The 19,805-nt window shown below is 40.6% G+C and overlaps 1 long non-coding RNA gene across 2 annotated transcripts in view; it reads right to left on the bottom strand.

The window, feature by feature from the left end:
• Positions 1–19,805, bottom strand: part of LOC110948030 (uncharacterized) — a 177,880-nt gene that overhangs the window by 123,838 nt on the left and 34,237 nt on the right. The window contains exon 3 of one of the 2 annotated variants that reach the window (XR_007936762.1): positions 1,944–2,051. The exons of the other annotated variant lie outside the window; for it this stretch is intronic. This is a non-coding gene — a long non-coding RNA (uncharacterized LOC110948030). The remainder of the gene's footprint in view (positions 1–1,943; positions 2,052–19,805) is intronic. 2 annotated transcript variants of the gene reach the window in all.

Below are 19,805 nucleotides of genomic sequence, written 5' to 3'. Positions count from 1 at the left end.
GACACACAAAACCTCTCAGGAAAGATTATATATTTTGACAAAGTGCGAGATGGTCTGGTGTCAAATCACATCTCATCTGTGACTGGGGCCCTCTTTGTCTGCTTATCAACCTGTCTGAGTTCCTGAAGGGGGCAGGAATGCCGTCTCATTTCCAGATTTCCTGCTGATAAATCCAGGTGAGTGACAGGGATGACACAGCCTTATCCCCATATTACGAGAAGCTCCTGGAATTCTGGCTCCATCAAAGCACCGTGAACTTCCCAGGCTGAAGTTTCACTGTTCGCTGATCCCTGCCCAGAGCTGCCAGCATATGAAATTCCCAATCTTCCCATGAGAACACGTAGGGGAAAGCTCGGCACCACATTGGACCTGTCGCGTCCGTTTCATCCAGCTCATACACAAAAACCATTGGATTTCACTGAGTTTAGATTGCAGATCTCTGCTAAATTAACATGTAAAGCTTGTTGTTGTGCTGCATTGCTCTGGCCTGCGTTTCAAACAATCACAAACACGTTGATTAAGTTTTATAGTAACAATATTGGAACATGCTCCCTTATTCATACACAGCCATCATTGTTGAATTTGGTATGATGCACTGTACAAAAAAAATTAAAAAAAATCACTAATTATTATGCAACACCAGAGGAAAGCTTAACAACAAATGTACTGAGCTTAGCATGCCATACATTCAGAGCAGCCCAGTGCACCGTCTTGAAACTTGACTCCAGAGAACATTTTGTCCTCACACTTGAAGATCCACAGAGCACCAGTGTTTTCCAACATAGTTAATTCATATTCAGTTGAACTGAGCTCAGTGCTGGCTCACGACCAAACAGTAAACCAGTCATTTATCACCAGCTGGATAATTTCTGATTTTAATAAAATTAGGTTTGATTAAGAAATTGCCTCTTGCTATGTGTTTACAACCACCGGCCTCTGCTGCAAAACAATATGAGCATGATGATGGAGAAACCTGCCCATCTGTCTGCAACAGTCCCACCCAAACATGCTCAATATGAGTGTGTAAGTGTGTGTGTGTGTATATGTGCACACTCAGTTGAGAAAGTGTTTAAGTAGAAAGTGAACCATCTTCTGTGTTTGAAAAATCTTAGCAAAATAAGTGATGACAAAACGCATTAAGATCAGCATCGATGGCACAAAGACGGCACCACTTCATCACTTCTGAGGCTGCTTAGGAAAATATTGTAAAATGCACACAGACGTGGCAGTAACTCGACGTAGTGCTGCAGTTTCCCAGAGATTTATGGGCAGCATCCACCAATTTAGGTCCTAAATTTTTTTTGCGAGGCTCCCAGATCACCCTCTCACATTTTCATACAATCTGGCTAACTCCACACGTTTGTGGAAAGCCCTGGATAAAACGTTACAGCAGTTGACCTGCACTGTAAAAAAATCTGCACAGAAAAAGTGAAAGTCTGACGGCAACGGTGAAGTAAAAACATAGTGGTATATTTTAAGATTCAAAGACTGTACAACTCATCACTGAGTGGTGGTGGTGGTGGTGGTGGTGATGGGGGGGGGGGGTCTCAGTTATGATCACAATAGAACCAATGTGACTGTAAAATGTCAATGCACCTTAGGTAGTTTAAACCAGGTGTTTTCCTACCACCTGTCAAAGTCACTTTAAATCACGGTGCCTTGAAATGTGCAAGCATTGCGTATTGAATTTTAATTGCATTTAGTATTTGCATAGATTTCAAAATTAGAAGTGTTTTTTATAGTGTTGTACAGCAAAATTTTCAGAGGCACTTCATGCAATTATCATGTCAAAGATTTTCTCGTATGAAGTGAGATGAGAAGGAGGAGAAGGGTGTGGAGGAGAAAGTATGTACATGTGGGTGTGCGCGCTGTGCTGTGAGTCTGGCAGTCATCCAGAGAGTTGATTTAGGTATATATTAACCTTTAATGTCAATGTTACTAACCTGCTTGTCCTGTCTTTCTGTTATTGATGTTTTTGTATGTAAGCTGCTGAACACTTGAATGTCCCTGAGGATTAATAAAGAATCATCCATCCATCCATCCGTTTGCACCTGTAAAAAACATATAAAATGGTGAAAATACTTGCAAATATCTGTACAATGCTCATATTTTTGGCTGATTTAAACACACACAAAAAACTGTACAATTTTACAGTCAGAAACTATAAAGAAAAAAAGTTCTGGCCTTGGTTTGTTGTTTGTTTGGTTGTTTTTACAGAACACATGTACGTTAATACTTTTTTCCCCTCATTGTACAAGATACAATCCATACCTGTTTTTGCTAACAGTTATTCACCATTAAATTATTAACATGGAATTCAGTCTTTAATGTTCATACTTCTATTTTCAAATAACAGTAAAATAATGATATTTTGCTGATATAAGCACAGCAAGAATTCTGTAATTTATGGTCAAATGGTGTAAAAGAACAAATAACCATTTTTAAAAACACAGATTTTTGATGTGCACGTTATAGAGTTTTATCTAGTTTTTTAATGGTTAAAATGTGAATTAGCACCTTTTTTCTGCGGTTTTGTTGGTCATTATCTGCAACCTCTGAAAACAGAAAAAACTGAAAATAAATTGTTCAAATAAATTACAGTCAGAAAAAAACGCCTCATCAAACAGAAGTAAAGGACATCAGTGTCACATCTTGAACATCCCATCAGTGTTGTTATCACTCGTCACAAAGCTCCTTCTGTTTGCCTTTTTCAACCATTTCAGGCCAGTTTTCAAGATCCTTCTGTTGTGCAATTTAAGTCATTACCTTGCCAAATAACTACAAATCATAAAATGTGGGTTTTTTTTTTAGCCCTAATCTGAGTCTGTCTGGCAAATCAAGGAATCAAATTAACAACAAAATGAGCACAAAATGTTCTTTCTTCTAGCATGAGACCAGGAGGTTGTTTAGTTTGTCCATGTTTCATTTGAATGTGTCATGGAAATAAAAGGAATAACCGTATTGATGCCACACGAGGTGCTCTAAATATTGGATAGAACATCACAGCCTTAATGACAGGGGCACTTGTGAATAAATCTAATTCTGCCAGTGCTTTAAATGTTAATCCACAGGCATGCACAGCATCCTATAATATTTTATGTGAATATTTATTGAATTTTTATCAAACGCCTTATTTATTATCCACTTTTTTGCTGACAGTTTGATGAGAAAATCCATAAAACTTTCATCCAGCTTCATTAGGCGGACAGATAGGAGAGTAGTATTGATCTTCTAATCTGTTTATGAAGAAAAATACCCAAAATGTGCAACAGTTCATTTATTCTGCCGTGTTTTTTTTACGCCTAATACTTCTACTTTGCACCAAATACGACACATTTTAAACACAAATCCACCACAACCTTAACAACTGCATTAGCGATTTCCTGTCTTTACATTCTTGCTCTCCTGAAACAAAATATCCCCGAGTGGATACTTCAATTATATATTCTAATCCGGGCTGCTTGTGCACTGATTAGTAACCGTGGCAACAGATGTAATCTGGCGCTTGTTATTGTGTGATGGCCTTGTGTGTCCGCGACTTTCACAACAACAGATGAACATTGTCGGTGTGTGTGTGTGTGTGTGTGTGTGTGTGTGTGTGTGTGTGTGTGTGTGTGTGTGTGTGTGTGTGTGTGTGTGTGTGTGTGTGTGTGTGTGTGTGTGTGTGTGTATAGCCCGTTTGCATCTGTCCATATGTTCAGACTGGGGGCTCTGAGCCACACACATCCACGGCTGAGGAAGTGCTAAATTCTCCACTTCCTATGTGTCTGGGTCCGTCTCCGCAGCTGTGGCCAGACACAGAGCAGGCCGGCAGACAGCGCTGAGGTGTGTGGTTCTCCTGAAAGGCCATGTAATAATGCTTTATTCTCTCCTGCCCTTAACCCCTCAGCCCCTCGCTCCTCCCTCTATACCTCTCACACAAATGTATTTCTCCCCTCCACTACCTCTCTATTAGCCTCCCCTCTTTAAGGCTCTCCTGCCACCTATAGAAGAGAGTCCATACCTCTGCACACAGGTTGAGTGCCCCCCTGACCTCCAGGACTAATGAAAAAAAACCCTCATCCGCCTCCCCTCCTTGTCCTCACTGCACCCCATTACTTATAGAAAAAGGCTGCTACCTCACCCTCCTCCTGGCCTCCTGGTCTTCCTCCTCCTCCTCTTCTTCTTCTTCGTCTTTACTACCCTCCCTCCTTCTTCAGTAGCCCTCCCGCTGCGATGCGGTTGGCTCTTTTGATCTGGCCCAGCGCTCTAATTAGAAGGAAGTGAAGTGTAGGCCAGTGAGGTCACTATTACCCGCGACCCCTCTCATCGACCACTCCAAATGTCGTTAGGGAGCGAGACGTTCTCACGGCGTTGACCCGCCGGCTGCGATGGCGGGGGGATCTGGATCGCGTTAGGGACCCCCGTAAAAATCAGGCACAATTTACATCTAATTTGAGCCACTGCAGAGGTCAGTGCGCGGCGTCTCGTTAGTGTCCGACTGGGGAGGTGCAGGGGGGAACCATATTACTGCCGGACCGAACAGGCAGGACCCTCGTTAGGCCCGCACAACTGGTTAAGGTTAGGAGTTCATCATAAACAGAACCTGTCATACCAGCATCGCAAATAAACTTTTAGATCTGTCGTCAAAAGCTCGGATTGGGATTTCAACATTTCGGGGTTCTGACACAGCTGGAGGATTTGCTGGAAAAGTTGGATTTAATACTCGAGATTCGTCATGAAAGCAGCAATCGGCCTCAGTTTGCAGATACGAGTGATGAAACAACATGTAGGACTACTGCTTTTGATCACGGCTGTAAAGTAGCGGGAGCTTACCGCGTGTGTTGAGGGATAATGTGTCATTACTTGAGGGATGTGAGTCACCAGAACAGACTGGCGCACACATAAACTAAGAGACTCGAGGAAAAAATGAACGCTAATCACACTTTGACTCTGCTTGTTAAGGGTATTTCCTCTTGCTCACTCAAACTCCCAGGACGAATAAATCTCCCCAAAGCCTGCCGAATCCCTGTAGTACCATGGCTAGTATAAAGAGCGGTGCGACCTCCGTGTGCATGCACATAAACAGCACACACATGCACAAGAAACGCCATTAGCCAGGTTTACTGTACCTGGCCGGGAATCAAGCATGTGTGCACTCATAGCTTCCTACCGAAAGCAAGGGGGGAATGGTTTTAAGGTAACACATCAAAGCTGGAGGGATATTTTACTTTGGATGGGGTAAGAACACATCAAACGACAGATCCCTGCCCCTCACCACCCCCCTTCCCTCCCTGTCCTTCGGCCTGCATTGTGTTGTGCTAAAATCAAGGGGGTTGGGCAAAAAAAATCCATATATCTGGCAAGAAAATGTCTGCTCCTTGACAGTTCAAAGACTCTGTCAGAGTGGGAGGGCAAGGATTTAATAGGCAATGAAAATATACACCATGGGTACATCTTCCCATTCACTTATTATGTATTCGATCTTCAATTGGGGTGATATTACCAAATTGCCGGGTGCGTTTTTCTGCATACTGTGCTCGCCCAAGGTGGTGATCGACGCTCAGGTGTTCACAGGTGTGTTCTTCTACTAAAAGAAGTGATTTATAGTGTGCTTTATGCATGAACAGGCACTTCATGTAATTATCATGTCAAAAATTTTCTCGTATGAAGTGAGACGAGGAGGAGGGGGTGGAGGAGAAAGTATGTACATGTGGGTGTGCGCGCTATGCTGTGAGTCTGGCTGTCATCCAGAGAGTTGATTTAGGTGGATTATGTTAATCCATACCTGCTCTGTGTCTGTCTCTAGATGATGTCTGAGCTGACTTTAGGTCTCGAGTTCGGGCCACCCTCATCTGAGAGTGGAAGTCCCCTGAAATGACGGAACACCGGAGATTAATAGATCCCCGAGAGGAGAGACGAGACTTTACGAAACTCGCTAATTGACATGTCGTACATTGTTTGGTAATCTGCGCTAAAACAACATATTGCTGGTTTGTGCAAGAGACAAATTCTTTCTTGGGATCAGTAGCTTCCTGCAGATAGCTCGACAACTGCTCACTGGGACATAGCCTCGCGTAAAATGGAAAAATGTCTTCATATATTCTGGTTTTCACACTTATTAAACAAACAAGTGCTTTATATCGTACAATACGAGACAGTGAGAGGACTACACTGTAGAAAAATGGGGTTTTTGCAGTTTTGAATGCATTTTTTTTAGAAAAATTTCTGTTATTTTACACATTTTTCTTTTTTTAAATCCAGATAACATCTAGCATAATCACTAAGTATTTATTTACATGTTAACCATTAAAAATACAGTTCGAAACTGTAAATAATGTCCACATCAAAATCTCTATTTATATAAAAGACAATGTGTCATTTTACAATGTTGGACCATAATATTACACGGTAATCTTACAGGATTTAAATCAGCAAAACATAAAAACATCCTTGTTTTTCAGATATTTGGTAATAATTTGGGTATTTAAAAAAAAAATGTATATTAAGGATCTAAAAATGGTAAATCATTTCTAGCTGTTATTTTAAAGATTTCCCCAGTTTTATTACGGGAAAAAATTATGGATAATGCCAAGTAAAATTTCAAAAAAGCTATTAATTTACATGTGATTGTATAAAAAAAAACAGGGCAAAACTGTAAATAATGTCTACATCAAAATCTGTATTTACATAAATGATAATGTCATTTTACAATGTTAGACTGTAATATTACATGGTAATTTTACAGAATTTAAATCAGCAAAAATTTATTAAATAAATCCTTATTTTACAGACATCTGCTAATACATTTTTAAAAATTTTGTATAGTAAAGATTTAAAAACGGTTAATCATTTTAACTCATATTTTAAAGATTTCCCCAGTTTTATTACAGGGAAAAATTCTAGATAATACCAAGTAAAATTCCAGAAAAAGCTATTAATTTACATATTGATTGTATAACAAACAAAAACAAAAACAAAAAACAGGCCAAAACTGTGCATACTGTCCACATCAAAAAAGAATATTTTTTAATATTAATTTGTCAGTTTAACTGTGATCTTCTAAAGTTAACAATATGTACAAATATTTGCTGTTGTTTTTACAATTTTTTACAGTTTTTTTTTACAGTGTTCCAAGATTTTTAATGGTATTTTTTTGGCCACCTTTGCTTTTGCTTCATTTTTTTTTACATAATGTATTTTTACAGTGTAAGCTGCCACTGAACTGTCATTACCCTTCCTATGGGTTATTCATACTGTACAACACACACCCTGATGGGAAGCTTCTTTTAAATAAGAACAAACATATTTGTCAGGACGGTTCTTTGGAAGGTACAAGTGTACTTCCTTCTATTCAACACAAACAGTGCAGAATGGAAAATCACCAGAGGTCTGGGAGGTGCAGGAGGTGGTGGTGCCCTGATGGAAAGACAATTTGGCTCTAGAAGGGGAATTGTCAACTTCCATAAGGGGAATTGTCAACTTCCAGAGGGGGAAATCTTCACCAGGCAGGTTCATCTCTTCCAGTAACAGCAGCCCTGGTGCTCATGAGCAAGTGAAAAAAGGCAGCTCAACTTGTGTTTAAATATTTGGATGTGTTGTGTGAGACTTATGTAGGTGAATTCCCATCACCAAATCCCCTGCCTTAGCAGTTTTTCCTTGAACATAGCCTACTTCGGCTGCTCCTGCTTTTGGCATGAAAAGAATTATTATCCCGGGCAGATAAAAGAGCAGAGTCCTCTGTAGCTAATGCCCGAGCTGCCGTTTGATCCCGATAAAACACCCAGGCTAGATAACAAATACACTCACACACCCACTCTCTCTACCAGCACCAGGAAGTTACTCATTCATTCTGTTAATCAGACCGACACCACCGCTCCCTGCTTCTCCCTTTCCCTGGTATGTGGAAGACGAAGGAAAAATAACAGTTAAAGAAGAAGGGGATTACGTAAATAAAGCTTTGTTATATGCTGCATCTGATCCATATTATTATTGATGCTGCACAATTGGCTTTGGATTTTCTTTAATCCTTTATTTTTTGGCATTTATTGGAATCTTTTGTTGTGGATTCATGATTTCCTGTCTTTAGAATTCTAAGGTTAAGTTTTGAGGTGAGATTTTTCAACTGCTCCTTTCAAATTCAGCATCTTTACATATATGCAGATCTTGCGTAGTTCCTTCTTGTGCCAACGCAAGACACAACACAGTAGATCTGAGCCTTTGAGGCCTCGACTCCACAAGAATTCTAAAGGTGTCTTGTGGCATCAGGCACCAAGATATTGGCAGCAGATCTGGGAAGTTGTTTTTCCAGCATATCCCACAGATGCCTATCCAACAGATGCTAAGTTGGATTGAGATCTGGGAAATTTGAAGGCCAAGTCAACACCTTGAACTCTTTGTCATGTTCCTCAAACCATTTCTGAACATTTCTTGCCATGTGGCAGGCAGCATCAACCTGCTTGAAGAGGTCACCAGGGAATACCGTTGACATGATGTTTAGGTTGGTGGCACATTTCAAAGTGACATCCACATGAATGTAGGACCCAAGGTTTCCCAGCAGAACATTGCCAGGAGCATCCCACTACCTCCGCTTGCTGTTTAGTGCATCCAGCTGCCATCTTTTCGAATGGACGTGCACTCACATCTACATGATATGAAAGAAAATGTGATCCATCACACCAGGTCACCTGCTTCTGGTATTCATATGCACATTGCAGGCTCTGTTAAGCCTTTGATGCACAGTGTGGGGCAGGAGATACCCATTATCCAATGGATTTAGGTCAATTTTGACCCACATTTTGAATCAAAGGGTTAAGTAGGCACTGGACAGGCATAAGCATGGGCACTCTAACTGGTCTGCAGCTATGTAGAATCATATACAGCAAGTAAGTGTGTTCTGACACCTTTCTATCAGAGCCAACATGAAGGTTTTTTGCAACTTGTTAGACCCTCCAGAAAAACGCGATTATGCGATCGCATGAATTCCCGCATTAATCACCAAAATGCCGCTGATTATGCGAGGGTCAATTATTTCCCCAAAGGCCGCATAATCCCCGCAAAACAGCACATAATTCCCGCAAGAATCTCACATTTCCACGAAAGAAAAGAGAAATATGCGGGTCCTGCTTGATTTCACAATTTCACATAATTTCGCATAAAATGAGAAAACTATAACCAATATGAATGGAGTTGTGAATGAGTTTTTATGTGACGCCCGGCCTGACGTCATCAGTTCGCGCATTCACACACACACTAGAAGCACAAGCTGATGCGGAGCGCGGCGCCAGTGTTGCCAACTTAGCGACTTTCTCGCTAAATCTAGCGACTTTCCAAAGCGTCCTAGCGACTTTTTTTGTCAAAAGCGACTAGCCACAAATCTAGTGACTTTTTCTGCCGTTTTGGAGACTGACAGGAAAACTCGGATCATTCTGCATTTACTGTGTTTTCAACAAGCAGCAGGTGCTGCTGTGAGCTTCTTCCCCTCTCAAAGCACAGGCTGTCAGTCCAGTAACCCCACAGCAGTCCCAGTGTCTGATTAGAGGACTCATCCCTCCACGGCCAGACGGCAGGTGAATCGCGCATATTTCTTTCATATTTCACAACTATTCGCATACTTTGCAACTTTCCGCAATTTCCCCGCATAAAATGGCATAAAAACCCCGCATATTTATTCGCATAATCAAGGATTATTGCCTGCGTTTTTCTGGAGGCTCTAACTTGTTCTACTAACTCTTCTGTGGGATCAGGCCAGCATTCACTTCCCAAACTTGTCACTGAGTCTTGAGTGCCCATGATCCTGTCACTGGTCACCAGTTGTTCACCCTTGGTCTACTTTTGGTTGGTGCAAGCCACCGCATACCAGAAACACAGCACCACACCTGCTGTGTTGGAGACGCTCTGATTCGGTCTTCTTGCCATCACAATTTGGCCCCTGTCAAAGTTGATCAGTAATTTACACTTCGTCAAGAAACGACTTCTCACTTGCGGTCTAATATTTCGAACTCTTGAAAAGTGACATGGCAACAACATATCTGATTTCATCCCCTTTACCTGACAGTGGTTTAAATGTTGTGGCTGGTCAGCTCTGAATTAATCATTATTGCACGTCACAGATGCCTCATACAAATGGTATGCATTAATGAAAAGTCATGAAAATCTGCTAACTTATGGGTCAATATATATTTGAGGGACTTTTGAAGTCCATGGGATATATTTTGCATGCATTTTTATTAAAAGTAAAAAAAATAATAATGTTTTTATGTTTATTATGATCATGTCTTTACAAATTCGCAACAATCACTTTATAAAAAATGACTGGATATCACTAAAATGTCAACTAAATTTAATAACAACCACCTTCTAATTAGTTATTATTTTCTTCAGTCATTTCCTCCTGAAGAAAAGACTGGCAAGACTCCAAGGCTTTCTGAGTGATTTAATATAAAGTAGTGTGTGTGTCCAGTGTGAATTTCTAGCATTTCAACAGGTTTACTACAATATCGTAATAAAACAATTTTAGTCAATTGTATATATAATATTTAGAAGAATCTTTCTGTAAAAATGCCATGTGGTGTTTGGTTATAGGCGACCATGATGATTTATAGGGCTGAAAACAGCAAAAATGTCAACTCTGATACCTGTAAACTACATTACAAAAAGTCCTGCAATTATATTTTGACCCTTATCTCTCTCCTGCGCTTTTTAATATTATCTCAATTACTGATGAGTTGTTTTTCCCTTAAAATGTCACAAAAAACAGAAAATGTTCATTAAAATGTCCCAATCTCAGCAATCTGTTCACTTAATAAACATCAAAAAACACAAAGAATGTCTGGATACAGTTTAATGTTCTTATTTCTGCAGTTGATTAATCATTCCTTTCTTTGTCTGTATGTCCAAATATGTCCGGTTTTGATGCTCTGTGTTGTTGCCCCACATGAGATCCCTGGCCGCTTTGCTCTGAACTTTGGCCCTCACCTGTCGCCTCAGGGCCCGAGTGGCCTATCAGATGCTCCCCGAGGCAGGTCGCTGTAAAGGTCGCCTGTCAGCTGACGGAGGGGAAGCCAATCACTTGTGTCCCGACGCAGGAGACCCTCTCACACTGACTCCCACACACTCCTCTCACCTCTGATCTCTGCGCACACACACCTGAACACCCGATACTGTTGAGTCAGGCCTTCGCTCGCTTTTCATCTCTTCACCTGCTCCCTTTTTCTTTCTTCTTTCCCTTTCTCTCGCTCATTCTTTTTCTTTTTAAATGAACAGCCTTAAGGGGCCGGGGAGAAAAATCACAGAGAGTGAGACTTCTGACAGATCCTTTTGTGTCGTTATAGTGTTTTTTATAAGATATAAACAAAAGGAGCTGGAATTGAGAAGGCTCGGGAAAACAGTAAACTCTCTCTCGCACACACACACATTCTGCTGCACAGATCAAACACTTCTATGTTGCATCATAAAACTTACGGCACCTTTGCAAATGACAAGGTCAGTCGACGTCTGCCGGTTTCTTTTCTAGCAGATAAACACACCCATTCAAACATCCGTTCTTAAGTACACAAGTGCATATCGTAAATGCACACCCACGCGCAGAACAGGAGAGACCGAGGTACAGACTTGACTGCAAGTATCTCATGCTGCTAAATTTAAACTGCAGCTCTAAGTAGGTCTCAGCTTTCTATATCTATCACAGCTTTATGTCAAGCGCAAAGTACGCGGCTAACACACATTTCAACACACACACGAGCACATGAGAACATGGTCCATTTGTGTGTTAATGATTAGGGGGCCATTTGCCAGCGATGGGAAAGTGTGCAGTGGTTTCCTAAGTGCTGCTATCTGGGTCAGAGGGCCAAGGCTGCTGAGGCTCTATCTGGGAGAAATGACACTCACAGCTGCTTCACGTGGAAAAGATGCTAACGTGGAAATCTGAATGCTGGCCGTCAAAGCACTGGCGTGTGTTTTGACTGTGAGTTTTATGCCTCCAGTGATGATTAGATCCTAAATTGGCGCATTCCCTTGAAGAGTTGTGTAATGGCAGAGAAATGTAAGAGAAAAAAAAAAATCAATCTGTGGGCTTATGTTTTGGTAAATAATAAACATCTGCATCATCGCATGACAATTATTTCATTTTATTAAGTTGTGTCAAGTGATTTCGAGTTTAAATGCTTTTTTTTAAATAACACATTTAGTTTTATGAATCAACTTAACAAGCTTAAGTATTGGGATTTTGAACCTACAGTATTATTTATGCCTGAAATTAGCCGAGTATCTTATATATTAGGGTTTTAAAGCCTTTTAAAAATAGAAAAAATACTACTTAACCTGACAATAATACATAATCAGGGTGACAATTATCAGTAGTGGATCTTAATCTAACTTATATGAATACAAGTCCCTACAGAATTAATATTTATGGAGATTAAACTGACTAAATTTGATCTAAACTGGATAAACTAGACTGACTCAATAAAAAGACATCTTTTTGTTTTTCATCCATTACTTTTGTTAACCGTCTGAACCCCAAAACCTACTGGCATGTTTGAAAAGCATTCTACTTATAAACAGGATGTGGAAAAACAGAAATAATCAACAGATTTTCATGTCTCTCTTCATTGATCATGAGCGACATGCAGTTCTGTCAGAAAAAAACCGACTCAGTCTAAGCTCAAAATCATAATATTACATCAAAATAACTTTTTTTCTACATGTATCATTTAAAAAATTGCCAAAAATACACTTTTTGCATTAACCAGACTCTATAAAGAACTTAAAATTCTCAGCCCTTGGTGCGGCTGTGAAGCTACATGTGACTCAGCTGTAATCAGTAATCATGACAAAAATTATGAGGCTCTTAGCTCTTAGTTATATTGCTCTTACGGCAATATAACTTTGTCATACTGCATGACAGTTTTAATGCTGTGTCATGCTGGTCCATCGTACTGTGATTTAACTAATATCGTATCTATTCAGATTCCTTGTCCAGTCTCTTAACAAATCCAAATCTTTTTCCAAAAGAAGAGAGACATTTATGCTTTACAGTTCTGCAAAACCCTACATATGACAAAATCTTTTACATCCAGTGCAAATGTGACACACTTCTACATGTGGAACACAGCAGTTTAAATCTGCTGATTCATGGCATGTGGATTTCAATCAAATAAAAATACCGAATGGGCTCTGAACTTTGATCATGTGTCAGAGATTTTATCACGACGGTACAGTAAAAATCAAACTTACATACAAACTAAGCAGCGCCTAATGCTGAAAAAGTGTACATTTTAAGGTTTGTAGTTAAATTTTTCACAGAACTGAAAATAAGAATTTGAAACAAAAACGTTTATTGTGCTGCGGCTTCTTCCAAATCATCTATCAAAGGCGCTGTGGGATGGATATTTATATCAGGCTTAAGTTAAGGGAAGCCACAGGAAGTAATTAGATAAATATTTTATCTCTAGGTGACCTTGATGATTATCAAATAAACAGCCTCCTCTAATAAATCCCTGCATTCAAAAACAACCATGACGTGTCAAATGATATCATGATTTAACCTAATGACCAATGCACCCCAAGGTCAATATTGACGAAGCATCTGCTTGTTACATGTAAATTACATCAGTAATAAGTAAAATCATTGCTCCGATACATAACTGCTCATTGTGTTTTACTGCACAAACTGTCTGGTGTTTTTCAGTGTCATCTCAAGCGTTGTGATTTCTAAGCAGACGAGGTCCAGCGAGGTGCTGCCAGTGATAAAAGGATGTGTCGGGCCGCGAGCGTCGCCGTGCATATTCACCAACACGTGAGTGACGGCTGTGTCGGGGCCGAGTGACAGCGACCCGTGTGAGTGGTGAATCATAGTGACAGTGCACTGGGAGGAAGGAGAGGACCGGCTCCTGTGGACGACTGACCTCTGACCTCCGGTGTCAGAACTGAAGCATCCCTAAACAATAGCATGAAGAGACCGATAGGCTGGGAAGAAGATTAAATAAAAAAAGAAAAACGGCTTGAGGTCTTCTCTGGCTTTCCTGATCCAGCTGTGGAGCCATATCACTGTGTCCATCTCTGACACTAATGCTGTCCTAATGAGCCTGCTGATAATGCCGGCTTAACCACAGGGATGTGCTGGGAGGGCCGAGGTGACGAGGGTTAATAGGGAGGAGGGAAGAAGGATTTGGGGAACATCAGAATGACAAAGTGAAGTACCAGGAGAACACAAACCACAGGTGTGTACAGCAGGATGGTGTGTGTCTGTGTTTGGTGTGCAGTTTGACTGTAATTCATCAAATCTAATCTGAGTCTGTATTAGATATGAAACACAAATAACCGTAAGCACACCTCTTGCACAGGAAGTGGTTTGTACTTCAGGTTTAGATTTCATCCATTGATACCATCAGTGTGGAGCTTAAAAGTGACAGATATGTTCTTCATTATAAGATTGTATTGTGCCTTAATTCCACGGTCCACATTAACTGCGTGTGCATTTTGATACAGAGCAACAAGGTTTGCTGTATTTTGGAGATTATCAAAATGCAGTCAATAGTCATAGCAATCCTGTTGTGTTCATTCTTTGGGTGTAATGAGAGCAGAAGGTTTGTGTCAGATAAACTGCTGCACTATTTAGCTTTTTTGGGGGGATCAAAATAGGTGGTTTACTAGAATGGTTGTGAAGACTTAGAGAACAAAAACAGTGAGCTTATCCGGCGCATTGTCGACAATTTTCATTTCGCTTTGGAGTCCGACAGCATTAGCATAGCATTAGCATGGATATCACCATCTTCGGCTTTTGTCTTCTGTTTACTAAATCAGGCGAAACGAAGTGTGACATCAGGGTTGGTAGGTCCGCTGACCGACCAACAGTGAGGGGGAACCTGAATATTCAGAGCTAAAAATTCAAAATAAATATTCAGATACCATCACAACGACCGAATATTCAAATAATCGGGTCCAGCCCTACTGTTACAGGAGGTTATTCCTGACATTGTCATTTCAATGGAAACCCAGATTCTTCCTTGTCTGCACCACAGAAAACCTACCCAAGAATTAGCCTGCTTGTTAAACCTGGTGAACATCTACAACCCCATCTTCATTCCAGATCTGGACCATATACTGCAACACCTAAGCTTTGTTCTAAACCTTCAGTGGTTAAACTTACAGATTAATTTACTATGCACAATGCAAGAACACAAAAAATACAGAAAGGCACATTTCTTAATGGTTTTTGCCTGAAGCCAAAGATGTTTCTTGGTCTGTTGCCAGAACTTATTCGTGCATTGTGACAATGTTGTAGGGTTAGTGAATACTCGTGTCAGTTGTTGAAAGACACTTACAAACACACAGACTTCCAACAAACGATTCATCACAATCAAATCAAGATATAATCTGAACCAAAATGTACGTCTGTCCTCATCTGCAAGAGACATAAAAGTTTATAAACACTACTTCACAAACCAGGGTCAAACTAAAGCAGCTCGCCCTATAAACTTTCACATTGTGGAACGACATTCAGTGACATTGTGTAAAGGCCTTTTTCACTTGTCTATCTTAGCCTCTGTGTACCTAAAGCAAACTCATTGCTCAGCCTGGAATCTGCTCTGTCCACATAGTGCCTCTTTAAGCAGGGAGAGGCTCGTGAAGACAGACCCAAGGCTGGAGTATTGACTCACCGGCCGGCACCTTATCACGGTGAGAACCTGCACACATGAAGAATGAGTCTATGGCGCGGCAGATAAGACGGCAGGTAAGCGGAAGGTTCACGGGTGCAGAGGGTAGGCGGCCTCACTGTAACTGCAATATATATGAGCTGAGCATACATATCTGCTTTGTTTCATTTTGGTTTAGACAGAAGTCAGACGGGAGAGGAAGCTCAAACGGGTTAATCTGCCTTTTTAAGGGTCTGTTAACCATATAGAAGCTGTCAAAAACACGTCCGGGCACTCTGTATGTCACCATGTGTGTGAGTGGAGAGAGAGTAGGAAAAAAAAAACATAAACAGACAAGAATGTGTATGCACAGAGACACACACATTGAGTTCAAGGGTCAACTAGTGCAGAGCAGTAGGTGTTAGATTACAGAAGCAGAGCCATCCAAAGCGCCGCCTGGTCCTATCTTTATTTAACCGCTGATTAGAGCGACTCTTTGAAGGCCCCTTTAATTGCGGCGGTGATAGGCCTCTTAAAACCGGGAGGCTTTTTTCACCTCTTTTATTGATTTCTCCTCTCATGCCACCAATAAAAAACGCCCACGCTCCCATCCACAGGGCCGTCTGTTTCCCCCCCTCGTCACTGCCTGTTCTCTTTTCCTCTCCCGCCTCTGCTGCCTGGTTTCTTGTTCAGCCTCTCTTCACATTTCATCACTCATGGGTCTGACTTACTCTTGTCTGTTTTATCCCCTGACTTGTTGTGCCTCTGATTGACTGTCAGGGCCGAATTAGTGTCTAACACTTGAGAAAAAGCCAAGCAGTGACGCCAGGAGGCAAAAGCTCCTTTCACCGTCAATTTTTTTGGGGTAAAATTTCACTAGCTCTGTTTGAGGCATGTTAAAACAGAACTGAGAAGAAAGACTGCTAAAGACAAAGCAGTGTCTCCATGCTGGTATTCCGTATCACCAGTTTCCAACACACAAGTCCCTTTTCACTGCTTGCTGATTGGAGAAAAACTCCTTAATTTGTTTGACGCAGAGCACATTTCTAAGTGAACATTGTCTGCACTCTCCTTCATTATTCACAGATTTTTATCAGATGAAGTCAAGTCATTAATTTTTAAAGCACTTTTAACAACATTTTGTCCATTACAGAGTGTTTTACACAGCAGCAAACAGTAATAAAGAGAGAACAAACACGCCAAGTTGTTGCTGACATGAGGATGACAGCATCAAAGTGTGGTTTACTTGCATAAATGTTTAATCACTAAAAAAAATCATGGCACAATCAAACAGGACAGCAGCTCTTGGAGGCCTTCGTTAATAATTAATTTGGTGATTAATTAAAGGATTAATAATTTAGTCTCGACATATCTGAAAACAGTGGAAACAGCAGCCAAAAGTTCTGCCTGTCTGTTAGTGACAAATGTGTAGAGAAAAACAACAAATCTTCCACATGATGCAGTTTAGTCATACTATAACATCCAATCACGCTCTGTGGCAAAATGCTGAACAGACTCAGCTGATTCTGACTTTGTATCAAGGTGGAAATAGATAAAGTGACTTTGAAAGTATGTACACACCCTGTCAAAAGTTTTAGGACACTTTCTCATTCAAATAAAGTAGAACCTGTCCTACAACCTTTGACAGGGGGTGTATCTACCAAATTTGGTACACATATGCAGCACATCAGGCTGAACAAAAACGTCAGTGACAGCCACATTCCAAACCCAACAAGAAGTGAGCTATTTTGCTTTGAATGTCAGATTTTGCCCATTTTTCATTTTTTTCTAGAGCGAACTCCTCCTTGGGGGAAACTCCAATTCACCTCAAATTAACACCTCCAGTACATACAGGAGGCCTTAATGATCCAAAGTTATTAAAATCTTTTTCCAAAGTCAAAGGGCATGTCCGTAGCGGTCTCTGGAATTTTGATCCTTCGCCATGAAATTTCAAATGCTGTGTAAATGCCCTGAACATGCTCCAATCTGCCTGAAACTTTACATGTATGATCAGAGTCCTGCCCTGATCACATCCATGTGATGAAATACACCCCCTGTCAAAAGTTGTAGGACAGGTTCTATTTTATTTGAATGAGACAATGTCCTAAAACTTTTGACAGGGGGTGTACATTGTTGGGGCACTGATGGCAGGAGCTTCAGTCACAAAGTTTACTGAACTGGGTCGTGTTTCAGCAGGAACAGTGATCAAACTGGCTTAGATCTACAGAAAACACAGGGCTTGAAATTGCGGTAAGTGGTGTACATTTGGTGACAGTGATGCTCAGTGCTGGTATCAAAGGATGCCAACAGACTGAAAAAACTGATCAGGAAAGCCCAGTCTGCTGTTGGCTGACAGTTGGTCACCTGGAGGAGGTGGTGGAGTCGAGGATGCTGACCAAACTGCTGGCCACCATGAACAACACCTCCCACCCCCTCCATAAAACTGAGGACAATCTTAGGACCAGCTTCAGCAACAGACTAATACAGTCCCGCTGCTCCAAGGAACGGTGCATGAGGTTATTCCTCCCCACTGCTTTAAGACTTCTCAATGCGTCCACATACGGCAGATCACAACAGGACTGTATCACTTTACCTGCAGATGAAGCTACTTTACATACTGGACACTTTACATTCTAAATGTCATTTACATGTAATCTCCTCTGCACCTTCTTATGTCATTTTCACATTTCTGTATCACTTCTGTATATTCTGTAGATTCTTTTTCTATATTTTATATTTATATAATTTTACCTTCACTTTCCTTCTATTGTCTTATTATTTGCCCCTTTATTGAATATTCATGCTGTTGTAACAACTTCATTTTCCTCCTGGGATTATTAAAGTCATCTAAGTCTAAGTCGTATCATGGTGCTCTTGCCCAGGTGGATGTGAATTTCAGTGATCAAAGTATTTGGGGGCAGTGCATTAGTCTTTAAGTAAAAAGACAAATTCACATTTGGGAGTTCAGTGTTGCAAAAACTGAACACTTGCGTAGAGAAATGAAGAAACAAGTTATGTGGTCAGAAGAACCATCATTCACCATATATTCTAAAAGTGGACAGCACATGTGTGACATGCACCAAAAAAGCAGTACAGGTCTGAATGCTGGATCCCTACAGGAAGGGGCTCCGCTGGCTCTGCAATGGGGGGCATTTTGTTGGCAAAATTTGGAACTACTAGACCCTATAAAGGAAAGAGTCACTGAATATAAAAGTAAAGTTGTTCTCCTGGATCAAATTAGTCTACGATGAAACATTTCTATGCTGATGACAGTGGGCTCTTCCAGGATAACAACACGTCCGTCTATAGAACATGAGAGGACATTGAATTGAAATGAGATTTTGAGTCGGCTTCTGCTCAGAAGCTTTGAAGCCGTTTTGGCAGCAAGTGATGACCAAACACCTTTACATTTTATGTATTTGTTTTTGTTTAAGTTGTCACTGTACATTTTAAAGACTGATGTCCAATTTTGCATGCAGCGTCTACAAATAATGACTTGCAGTAGTATTAGAAATTGTTAGAAATACCTACAAATTTTTAAAAATGTGTTCATTTTAACGGTCAGACTAAATATTTTTCCCATGAATTATTATTGTCATTTTTTTCAGTTAGCAAAGTATTCTTCATTTTTTTTGTAAATGTCTACAAAATGTCTGAAAATGGCAATTTCAAATGTTTTGGTAACCAGCAAGACATTCTATTTACAATACTATAAAATAGAAAAGCTGCAAAACAAGGTATGTGAAAGTGGAACCACAGAATGTTTGGCATTTGTGCTTAATAACTCGTCTGATAAATAACTTTGTCACCAAAATAGCAAATTCCTTCAACATCTGAGAAAATATGTAAAAGTGACAGCGACACTCCCCTCCTGTCACGTCTCGTGTTTAACGGTCATTGCCATAATCAGTCCCCATTGAGATTCTGCTAATGAAGGACAGTTTATGGCTGTCTGGAAATCAGAGGTCCACTGGACGAGGCCTTGACTTTTGACCTCACACCCTACTGGTCACAACCCCTGCTGATTCAGCTAGCCTCTTCTGTTCCATGACCTCTGTCACGGGTCAATTCCAAGGGAATGAACCTACCGCTGGGTCTGTCCTCTCATCTAGAACGTGACACTGGTCTAGGTTTCTCTTTCATTTTGATTTTTCAATCAGGCATCAACACCTACTCCCAGTAAAGCTC

Source organism: Acanthochromis polyacanthus, chromosome 16 (genome assembly GCF_021347895.1).
Source record: "Acanthochromis polyacanthus isolate Apoly-LR-REF ecotype Palm Island chromosome 16, KAUST_Apoly_ChrSc, whole genome shotgun sequence".
Lineage (NCBI taxonomy): Eukaryota > Metazoa > Chordata > Actinopteri > Pomacentridae > Acanthochromis > Acanthochromis polyacanthus.
This window is presented reverse-complemented; position numbering and strand designations above follow the sequence as displayed.